The sequence below is a fragment of the Prunus avium genome, chromosome 1 (genome assembly GCF_965620075.1).
Source record: "Prunus avium chromosome 1, drPruAviu1.hap1.1, whole genome shotgun sequence".
In the NCBI taxonomy this organism is placed as follows: domain Eukaryota; kingdom Viridiplantae; phylum Streptophyta; class Magnoliopsida; order Rosales; family Rosaceae; genus Prunus; species Prunus avium.
Window position 1 is genome coordinate 10,155,386 of NC_142284.1, and position 11,163 is coordinate 10,166,548.

An 11,163-nucleotide genomic window follows, 5' to 3' on the forward strand; every position below is an offset into this window, starting at 1 on the left:
AACTAATGGCAATCTCTCGTTGCATGCATGCATGCAATTGAAGAAGGCCATAAAAATATATGTATATTGTACTAAAATAAGAGCTGATACAGTATCCGAGGCTCCTTCCTTGGCTAGGCCTCCTTATCATGTATGTGTTATTAATATTATCCTAATAAATTAATGGGAGCTTATTATAAAATATCTAAATGATTTAAGAGCACGTAAATCTGAGAAGAGAGAAATGACTCCTAGTAACTCTCTATAATTTAATGTTGCATCATTTTAATAGTATTTTAACATATTTATTTAGTGCTAACTATTTTTTATTTTTATTTTTGCATCTACACTTTATTTAAAAATGGAATTTTAAAAAAATTAAGAGAATTTATGACTCCCTAAACTAGGGAGTATGGTTGGAGTTGAAATTTTGTAGAGAGCTCCTAAAATAGCTTTCTATTGTTTTTAGTTAAATCTTAACTAAAAATAAGGGAGATTGTAGTTGCTCTAAGGTTGAAAGCACTTTGTGGCTAGGGGCAAGCCGAACACTGAGTGGGGATTAATCCCACCCTTTGGGTGTGGGGACACATCTTGGTATTTACCAAAAAAAAAAGAAGGTTGGGTTGGCTAATAAATGAGCCAGGTTTTAAATTTTTTTTTTAAAAAAAATTTGGTCTTTCAAATAAGGAACGGGTATTTGAAAGTAATTATAATGTTAAACTAATAAAAAAATTTAAATTACATTAACTTTTTTAAAAATAACTAGTTTCAAGTTGACTATACTTAATGTTGTGTTTTTTTTTTTTTTTGGAGCTGATTTTCCCACTCCTCTTTTATACACTTACACTCCCTTTGTTAGAAATTGTATGTTCCCACTCCTCTTTTGTCCACTTACACTCCCTTTTTTGTTATAGTAAAAACTATTAAAAAACAAAAGGGAGTGTAAATGGACAAAAGGAGAGTGCAAATGTTGTGTATGTTTTTAAAACTTCATATGCTTTTTCTGTCTACGGACATATATTTATACATTTTCTCTTTTCTATAGTATACATACTATACAAATATAAGGATATAGAAACTAAATATAGTATTGGATTAAAATAATACAAGAATTGTGATCCCAAATATCCTACTGACTATGCCTACCTTTCGAATTTCGTACTATGGAAACTAGCGTACCCTGAAGTCGTTCCAGTTCCACATACCAGGCAACTATGTGAAGGACTTTGCACTGCTAGCTACAAGGGTTTCCCTTTTCGTTTTTTAAGTGTGGCCAAAATGACTTCGAGAATCAATACGGATGTAAAGACTCTTACTCAGTGTTAGTCCAACCAATTTACATCAACCTCATTTCTATTTTTTTCATTTAAAAAAAATTTCAAAACTTTTACACTATGATCCCTTGATGTAACAATCCTGAATCCGGCATTGTCTCTGCTCCTACGGAAAGGCTATAATGAGGGGGTTGTGAGGTGAGGGAGTCAATCCCATTATCCAACAAGAGTGAGAAAATATTGGAGTAACTTTTTAAAATGATTGAATGGTGGGATTGAACCCCTTTTTCAACCCCTTCCCCAAAATCCCCCTCATTATAGAAGCTTCCCTAGTCCTATATTCCGCCCAGAAAAGCAGTGCCAAATTACCCATTCCTATACATGGTGGGAGAAGGTTTTAGGACAAATATTCCAAAATTTGGGTTTGGTCCCTGATGCGTATATTTTATATTATATATTTAACCACATTCTTAGTATATTTTGTTAATATTTTGGAAGAATTTTGATACTTTGAATTATATTTCCAATATAGGACTTTCGACTTCCTCTAGAGCAAAACATGATCAAATGGACGAATTTTGGAGTAATTCCAGTTGGAGGACGTTCGTGAGTCACTTAGCTTGATCGTATCAAAATTTCAGATTTTTCTACAAAGCTGTTATTTTCTGGCAATAAAATAAAGGAGCAGTGCGCGGTGCTGGAGTAGTGACGTTTTGGGCCTTTATTGCGTTTTTGGAGCCCAAGATGACCTCAGATGGGTTCATGACCTTCTGGAGAAGTGTTCATAACGTTTTTATCTTTAAAACAAGTTATCTTGGGCCAGATTTGGAGGAGATTTGAAGCCAAAACGTGGCTGGGTAGATTGTGGGCAGATTCTCCTAATCCAATTTGGACTTTATATCCTAGTATTATTTTATTTTAACCTAGTTTCCTTGTGGGGATTGGGGAGCTGGGTTTTAGGAGGTATTTAAGTTCTTTTTCACAGCAATGTTTAGGACTTTTCTTTTATGCAATCTTGGGGAAGACAGAGACTTTTGCTAGGGTTTTTGAAGAGCTTCTACTTCAAGGTGTTTTTTTTCTTATTCATTCGAATGATATTTTCTTTGATTTTAATTATGAATATGCGTAACTAATTCAAATTGCTAGGGCGAGGCCATAAACCTTAGCATGACTATGTAATTATATTAATTTGCTTATGAATGGATGCATGCTTGCTTTGAATTATTAATCACCGCGGTTAAAATTATCTATTTATTTTAATGACTGATCACCATTAGGATATTTAGACAAGTAATTTGGTGCAATTTCTGTTAGAACATCACCCTAAAATTGAGGAGGGCTTCTTGTGATTAGTAGTTGTAAGTTCATCACTTAAGGCAAATATCATGCTCTTAAGGGTTGCATGGTTTTTCAAAGGGTTTTCACAAAGCTTAATGAGTCTTGCATGTTTATATTTGATCTGAACATCACGGACGGATTGCAAGTTAGATATATGTTTTCGCTTGAACATCACAAGGAAAATATTCATTAGGAAAACCTAACCTTCAAAGCATATATGTGGAAATTCATAAGTAATTGATAGAATTGCATAGGATTGTGACGGCGAAGGCTAAACCCTAGTTTTCTCTAAATTGTTATTTTTAAAAACATTTTTCTTCTTTGCTGTTATTATTTCCCAACTTTCCGATTTCTTTTATTGTTAATTTAATCTTTTCAAATTCATAAATTTCAGATCTTTGATAAAATCTATTTTAACTATTAACTAAGAGTTAGTTTAATTAAAAATTAGTCAAACAATCCTTGGGGACAACGACTTTGCATGAGCATTTATACTACAATTACCTTGTATTCTTGCAAGTATTTTCAGTGATTTTAACTCCGTTTGCGCAGGTACTAGAAATCCTATCAGTCTAGCAGGGACTTTATTTATATAATATTGTGTGGAATAGTAATCCAAGCCGAATAATAAGAACCCACCAAATCATCTCTCCCATTAATATATCATGGACCAATGGGTAACACATAACATATGCCCATATACTGATGATGGAGTTGGAAAGCTTCTCCCATTGGGGCTAACCATGAACATATTAATTGTGCATCAAGAAAAATAATTAAGTCAAAAGTTCTTAAAACAAGTTAATGAAAGGTCTTTTAAATAATAGTATTAAAGTAATTATGTCCAAAAACAAAAACTCCAAGCATTTTGTTGGTTTTGGCTAAGTACAAAATGTGGTATTTCTAAGCAACATAACGTTTCTTGGGTACGATTTGTGCTCTTTTTTTTTGGGTTCTATTTGGTAAATATCTCACATATACTTATCCAGGTTAGTACAACTAATCCTGGACTACCATATCCTTATCCAGGTTATCCTCCGGCACCAGTTCCGCATCAAATGTGGTTTATTCTCCAGCTCCTCATGCCCCTCCATATCGATATCGCCGTCAATATTATACTGCTCCATACCCATATTGATTCCTATATTGATTGTAATTTATTTCCTTTTCTATTTCTGATTTCTTATTGTAAACAGAATTAGGAGTTATAGCTTTACTTGGCCTTCAAGGCTTGATTGTATTATAAATATGACATCAGACAAGGAGAAGAATATATAGAAAATTCCTACAATTACTCTCCCATATTTTAGCATGGTATAAGAGTAGTGATATTGGGATTGCTATTAAACCCTAGCCAAACCCTAGTCGTCGCCGCCATGAGCGATGAAGACCAGATCACCCCCCATGGAGGCAACACCGTTGACTCCTCTACCACCCATACCCAGATCTTAGAAGAATTGAGTTCAAGAATGACCCAGTTACTTAATCAGACCCAGACTCAAACCTAGATCTTAGAAGAATGGACTTGAAGAATAATTTAGTTACTGAATTAGACCCAGATCCAGACCAAGACCCAAACCAAGACTCAGATTCATACCTTGATTTTGACCCAGACCCAAACCCACACTTAGATCTGTACCCAGATTTCGACTCAGACTATAACCTCTGAATCTTTCCATTGCATAGATTACGACTTCCCAACCAAAGACCCAAACAAATGGAGTAGGTTGCACACACTGTGGCAATCCAAAACACACTCGTGAAACTTGTTTCAAATTGAATGGCTATCTAGAATAGTGGGATGAACTCAAAGCCCAAAAACAACGTGAAGCTGCAAGTAATGGTTCTGGTCATGCCACCCTTGTAACTGTCGAACCCCAGTTATCTGTTATTCCTTGGGTATGATCATTTAGTGCTCCGACACTTGCTAGATGACTCTACACTCAGTAACTCTGGTATATGCATTCCATACTTCGGATAATAGTGATTCCATGGGCTTGATAATTGATTCGGGTAAAACTGATCATATGACATTTGATCCCAATGATGATTTTCTACGTACCACCGAACCCATACGAACTAGTATTGCTAATGCCAATAGAGTTACTTATCTTGTGAAAGTGGTTGGTACAGTTACTTTATCACCTTCTCCCTCATGGTCTAATACTTTACTTGTTCCATCTCTATCAAATAAGTTGATGTCAATTGGTCAGGTTACTGAACAATTGAATTGTTGTGCACTAATCTACCCGAGTTTTTGTTTTCTTTAGGATATTATAACCAAGGATATCATTGGTCGTGGTACTACGAGATGGATCTATATTATGTGGACGACTTTAGTACATGCAGGGCTAACAATGTGAAGCATCCATCTGATGGCAAACAAAGCAAATCTGGCTATGGCATCTTCGTTTGAGATATTCATCTTTTAGTTATATGAAACATACGTTATCGGATTTATTCTTAGATTTTAAGGACTTGGACTTCAAATGTGACACTTGCATCTTGGCCAAGAGTCACAGTGTGCCCTATCCTTTTAGTTCGAGTAAAAGTAATGCTCTGTTTACTTTAATTCAATCTGATGTCTGGGACCCTGACCTATAACGGCTTCTTCTGTCATTCAATGGTTTGTGACTTTTGTAGATGAATGTATCCGTATGACTTGACTTTATTTGATGAAAAATAAACACGACGTGTTTAGCATCTTCCAAGCATTCAATAAGATGATTCAGACCCAATTCTTAGCTAGACTACAGATTATTTGCTCTCGCAATGGTAGAGAATATGTGAATCTTGACTTTCGAAGTTACTTCCAGACCCATGGAATAATTCTGCATGAAAAGATATGTCCTCATACACATGAACATAATGGTGTGGCTGAATGCAACAACATACATATTCTAGAAACAGCACGAGCTCTTCTTCTTGGAGCCCATGTGCCTTGAAGCCATTGGCATTATGCAGTTGTCACCACCGTATACTTGTTGAACCGCATGCCTTTCAATATCTTAGACTTCCAGACCTTAACAAGTGCTCTCCTAGCACAGACTCTTGCCCTCCATTTTGATACTCACTCCTTGAATCTTCGGTTGTGAGACATTTGTTCATCTCCATAAAAACCAGCGTACCAAACTTGATCCTTGTTCATTACGCCGTATTTTCTCGGATATGCCACACGTCAGAAAGGACACCGATGTTATCACCCTCCTACCATGTATGTCACCTTCTTAGAGTCTGGGAAGTTTTTTCAGGACCTGGTACCCACTTCTTTGCTTCAAGGGAACATGGAGTGAAGCGCCGAATTGGAGCGATTTTTTTTACCTTCATCAACATGTCAGTAGCATAGCTAGCAATTAAAGAGGCTGTGATGAAATTTTATTCATGATAGTGAGCTTCTTTGTTTAACAAAGAAAATACCTTGGCAGTCACCTTGAGGAACATAGAATAGACATGTAATTTACTAAACATTTTTAGTTTGTCATGCTCATTATGTTGTTTCAATCTTGATCGAAGCTTTATGTGATTTTGGAGTGCGGTAAGTGTAAATATAAAGACCTTAAAGTATTGGATATTCAATCAATTTTGATAATTTCTGATCATACTTCGTCATTAACACTGGCTTGGAGGGAGTTTTGGTTTAGTTAAGTTCCACAAGGTTTTAAAGTGATGAATACAGGTTCTCATTGTGATTAGTCGACCAAGTGGGAGATTGTAAGACAACTAATTTTCTTGCACGTCAAGTACGGTCTCTTAATTACTTTAGGGATCTCAAGACTTGTATAAATCAGGAAATTAACTAAAACTATTAGATATCCTTGTAGCCATGTATTACAAGTTAAGCAAGTGTTGTGATACTTCCCCATTTCATATGGATTGAAATTAACTTAATCTAACCTAATGCAATAAGGACTACTTGAGTGTTTCTTGATGGGCAAGACACTAGGGTTGATTGCATATAAATAGAGGTCACTTCCCTTCTCGGTTAAAACACACACTCATGCAAAATCTTAGCCCATCTAGAGAAAGAGTTTAGAGAGCCGCAAGAGGAGAAGAAGATTCTTTATAGCCCCATGTCGGATCAAAGTTAGTATTTGGGTTACAAAAGCACGATAGTCCTTACAAGACCTTGTTGGCTACAGTAACTTTTTTTATTTATATATTCCGTTACAATCATATATAGTAACTTTAATGAGGAATACTATATGGACAATCTTAGGGGTCCACCTCTTTGTTCACCCCATTGTGATTAATGAATCTTTACTATACACATGTTGTCACACCCCAAAATCAGGACACGTGACAGCGGCACGTACTTTGAGAATCCTGAAAATATAACATCCAAATCCCTGGAGTTATAATCCCAAGATTCCCAAAATACGTTAAGCCCTTTATTTAATTAAAATGGGTTGGATCAGAGTCTTTAATAAGAGCGGTAAATGAAAACTATTAAAGAAACTTTATTAAAGAGAAACCAACACCAGAGGTTGTGAACAGTGCTAGAAACCTCAAAAATTATTTTACAAACCAGAAATTAAAATACATGCCAACCCATCCTTTATTTATAGACAAAGAAGGGACATGATGAACTACAAGCACACTCGGCTCCAAGGAGACGAAATCATGACGTGTCAAAGATGGACAAGGAGCATGAACAAGTTGTTGACAGGTTCGGAAACAGCAACAAGGTGATGCCCAATTACCTATCTAATGACCGAGATCAAATTAGAACTCTTTGATTTGCGGTCCCCGATCGAATCCTAGAATAGATCAACGGTCTAGATTAAACAGGCTCACGGAATAGGAACGACTAGCTAATCATATGATGACATGTGGTGGTGTGATGTGTTCCAATCAATTAGAGATAGCCACGTGTCAATGCTATTTTATTTTCCTATTTTCCAACTTTGAAAATTCACCAAAAATGCTTCCGACTTCCCAAAAATTCGACACAATTTGTATAGATGTCTACTATTTTTCTATGAAGTCAAAACACCAAAATTCTAACTTCAAATATTGGAAATAATTTATTCTCCAATATAATAGTGGTATTTAATTGTGGAAAAAATTCCACTTAACTCAACTAGGACGGTGTAATTAATATTATGAGCGTAATAATATTTTAAAAATTTTTAGGGGCTCACACATCTCATAATTGGAACCATTTTTCTATATCACTAACTGAAGATCATCTATGTGGAAAAAAGTAATCAATCAAAATGAAGACAATTTAGTCATCCTTATATATATCAAATATATCAATGATTTTGGATCTCTTATTCTAGAAAGCTAAAATCAACTTCATTATCCATATTGTGATTTTCTTGAGTCAACATGGTTGAACATCGTGGTGTGAGTCTCCTCAAATTAGAGTATAGGAATTTTGGAACTACTCTCAAAGCTAAATAAACTTCCCACCATCATATAAGGACAACTCACGAAACAAGTGGTGAATTCCTGATAGGGTAAATTTGTAAGTTCAAGTCAAACAAACATCAAATACATAAAAGCCAAATATAAAAATTGTTGTGGTGTTTTAAAAGACAACGAGTGTTATAACACCGTCGTGGTAAGGTACCTAATACACCGATGTGTTGGGTTGATTTTTAAAATTACGACGAATACCTTATTAGGACCGCCGTGTTTTGAGGAGGTGCTAAACAAAAATTCACTTTGAGTTTGCAAGCACAGAGGTTTTTAGAAAACCCTTGCTCTCTCAAACATTGTACTATCTCAAATTCTCTCACAACCTTTCAGAAAACCCCTTCTCTCTCTCTCAACTCTCTCACATCTATGAAGCACATCTCCCTCACGCCGTCCACCGAACTCGCCGATATCGTCATCTCTGTCGCGCCATTCAGGTCACCGAGCTCTCCAAGATCGCCATCTCCATTGCGCGGTTCAGTCCACCAAGCTCACCGCATTCGCCATCTCCCTCGCGCTGCCCATGTTGTTGAGAGTGTTTGTCCCACATTGAAATGTTAAGGGACCTAGCCTGGGTTTATAAGGAGTTGGGCTACTCCCCTCATTGCCAATTGGTTTTGGGGTGGAACCTCAACTTCCTTCATGGTATCAGAGCAGGTTAGCCCACGTGTGAAAGCCCAACGGCCACATGTGCTTCACGTCACCCAATATGTGTTGTTTACGTGTTAGGCTTGAAAATTCGCCACACGTGCGGGGGTGTGTGATAATGTGAAGGTAAAGAGTCCCACATTGGAAAGTTGAGAAACCTGGCAAGGGCTTATAAGGAGTTGGGTTACTCCCCCAATCGCCAATTGGTTTTGGGGTGGAACCTCAACTTCCTTCATGGTATCAGAGCAAGGCTTCACGTGTTGGGCTCAATGGCCACACGTACTCCCACGTCACCCAATATGTGTTGTCCACGTGTTAGGCTTGAAGTTTGCCACACGTGCGGGGGCATGTTGAGAGTGTTTGTCCCACATTGAAATGTTAAGGGACCTAGCCTGGGTTTCTAAGGAGTTGGGCTACTCCCCCCATTGCCAATTGGTTTTGGGGTGGAACCTCAACTTCCTTCACATGGCAGCTACCCTTCCTCATAGCAACCATTTTTATTTCACATGGCAGCTACCCTTCCTCATAGCAACCATTTTGAAGCCCCCAACTGGATTCCCATCTTCCATTTTACGAGCTTTAGATTAGATCTTCTTACTTGTAGACCAAAAAGGTACAAAGCTAATTTTCTAGGGTTAGCTTAGGGTTCTTCTTATTTGAATTCATTTTTTATTTTTTATTTTTTATGTCGATTGTTTGTCTGAGATCTAGGGTTACGATTTGTTTGTTCTTTTATATGGGTGCTTATTGATGTATGTTTTTGTGTTTGGATTTGACTTGATTTAAACTGTATATTGTTTCGTGGTTGCATTTTTACCCTTTTTGCTTTTATTTTGTTCAGAAATTCTAGTTCATATGTTCCTTTGTACCTTTTAGCGTTTTGTTGTTGAGTTGCAGAGCCTGGAAAGTGGCCCTGGTTTTAAGATTATGCAATTAAATGAGTTTCTTGTTTGGCTTGAAATCCTAACCATGATTTTGGGAGGCTAAACTTGTGTCAAAGCTGTGATATGTTCTCTCTCTGCTTTAAGTGGCTTTAGTGAGTTGTGTGATGAATCAAAATGCACTCAGGAATAAATAATCTCAAGTCTAATTAACCTATTTGATCGTTTAAACTCTTACGCACCTGTTTGATGAATTTGAGGTTCGGATTATAGAGCTGGACAAATCTGGTGGCCCTTGGCAAACTAAAGCTACCATTCCAATGCAAACTTCTGAAAAATGCTCTAACTGTTCGAGTGGTTACACTTTTTTGTAAGTTTGTTGTTTTGTTGATTTCTATATCCTTTTGTTCCACCTCACCTCTCTGTTTTCTCAGAGAGGTGTGTTGGATGGAATAAAGTATGTATCATAGGAGGTACGCTGGTGTATGCATAATCTCATTGTCTTTTGTTTTTCAAAAGAAGTGATATGGTACTTCATTGCAGAATACAACAACAAAAGAGAATGAAACACTTTTAGCAATTGGAACTCCTTATGTGCAAGGGGAGGATGTCGCTGCGAGAGAACTGGCTCTTTTATTTTCGGATGGAAAAAGTGCTGGCAATACTCAGACCTTGGTATTTTTCTGGATCATTTGAATCTTCACCCTCCTTAACTTTCTAATTAAGCAATATGTGATCATTTTCGATGACTAAATTTGTTCTTACATGTCAAGATCCTCCTTGGTGACTAAATTTGGCTTATGAACATGAACTTGATTCAGGTTCATTGTTTCGTTAGCTTCTCAGCACTTAGGTTAGGCATTTATAATATTCAATGCCTTGTTCATGTGCATCATGTATAGAACCTTGGACCTTTGTCAACTCTTGTTTATTATGCTTAGACTTATTCCATTGAAGAATTCTCTTTAAAACCCTAATTATATATGTCAATCTCATTATTGAAAATTCATTGTGTTAGTGGTACACTTGAGATCAAATGTTCAAAGGATATCAAAATTCAGGGGTTCATTGGACCATGCACATCTTTGGAGAAGGTTAGACAATTTGGTAATTTAGAACTTGTTTTTATCTACATTAATGGCATAGTGATTAGAATCAATGAAATATATTTGGATAAGATTTGTGTATGTGGAGTTTGATGTTAATCTTGCAAGTCTTGCAAACAACAACTTGGAAAATGTGCAAGAAGGCAGAGCTAACTCATACACCGAAGAACAAATTGATGAAGTTCATATCAAATTAGTAGAATTTGTGACCCACATGTAGCTCCTTTTTTTCTAATTATAGGTAGAAAGTATGCAGTGGCGGATCCAGGATTCTCGGGCTAAGGGGTCACAATTTAAAAGCTTCAAAAAAAATTTAGAAGAAAATAACACTAGAAAAACATAAAAATAGTACTTTCCGTCCAAACTTTCAATTGTAACAAGTTTTCTTTTAAAAACATTGCATTATAGCTTCATAAATCATTTATTTTTTAATAATTTTAAGAACTTTTGTTAATGTCTCATCTAAAAGAGAATATCATTTTTATATAAAGAATAAAATTATAATGTATAGAGACT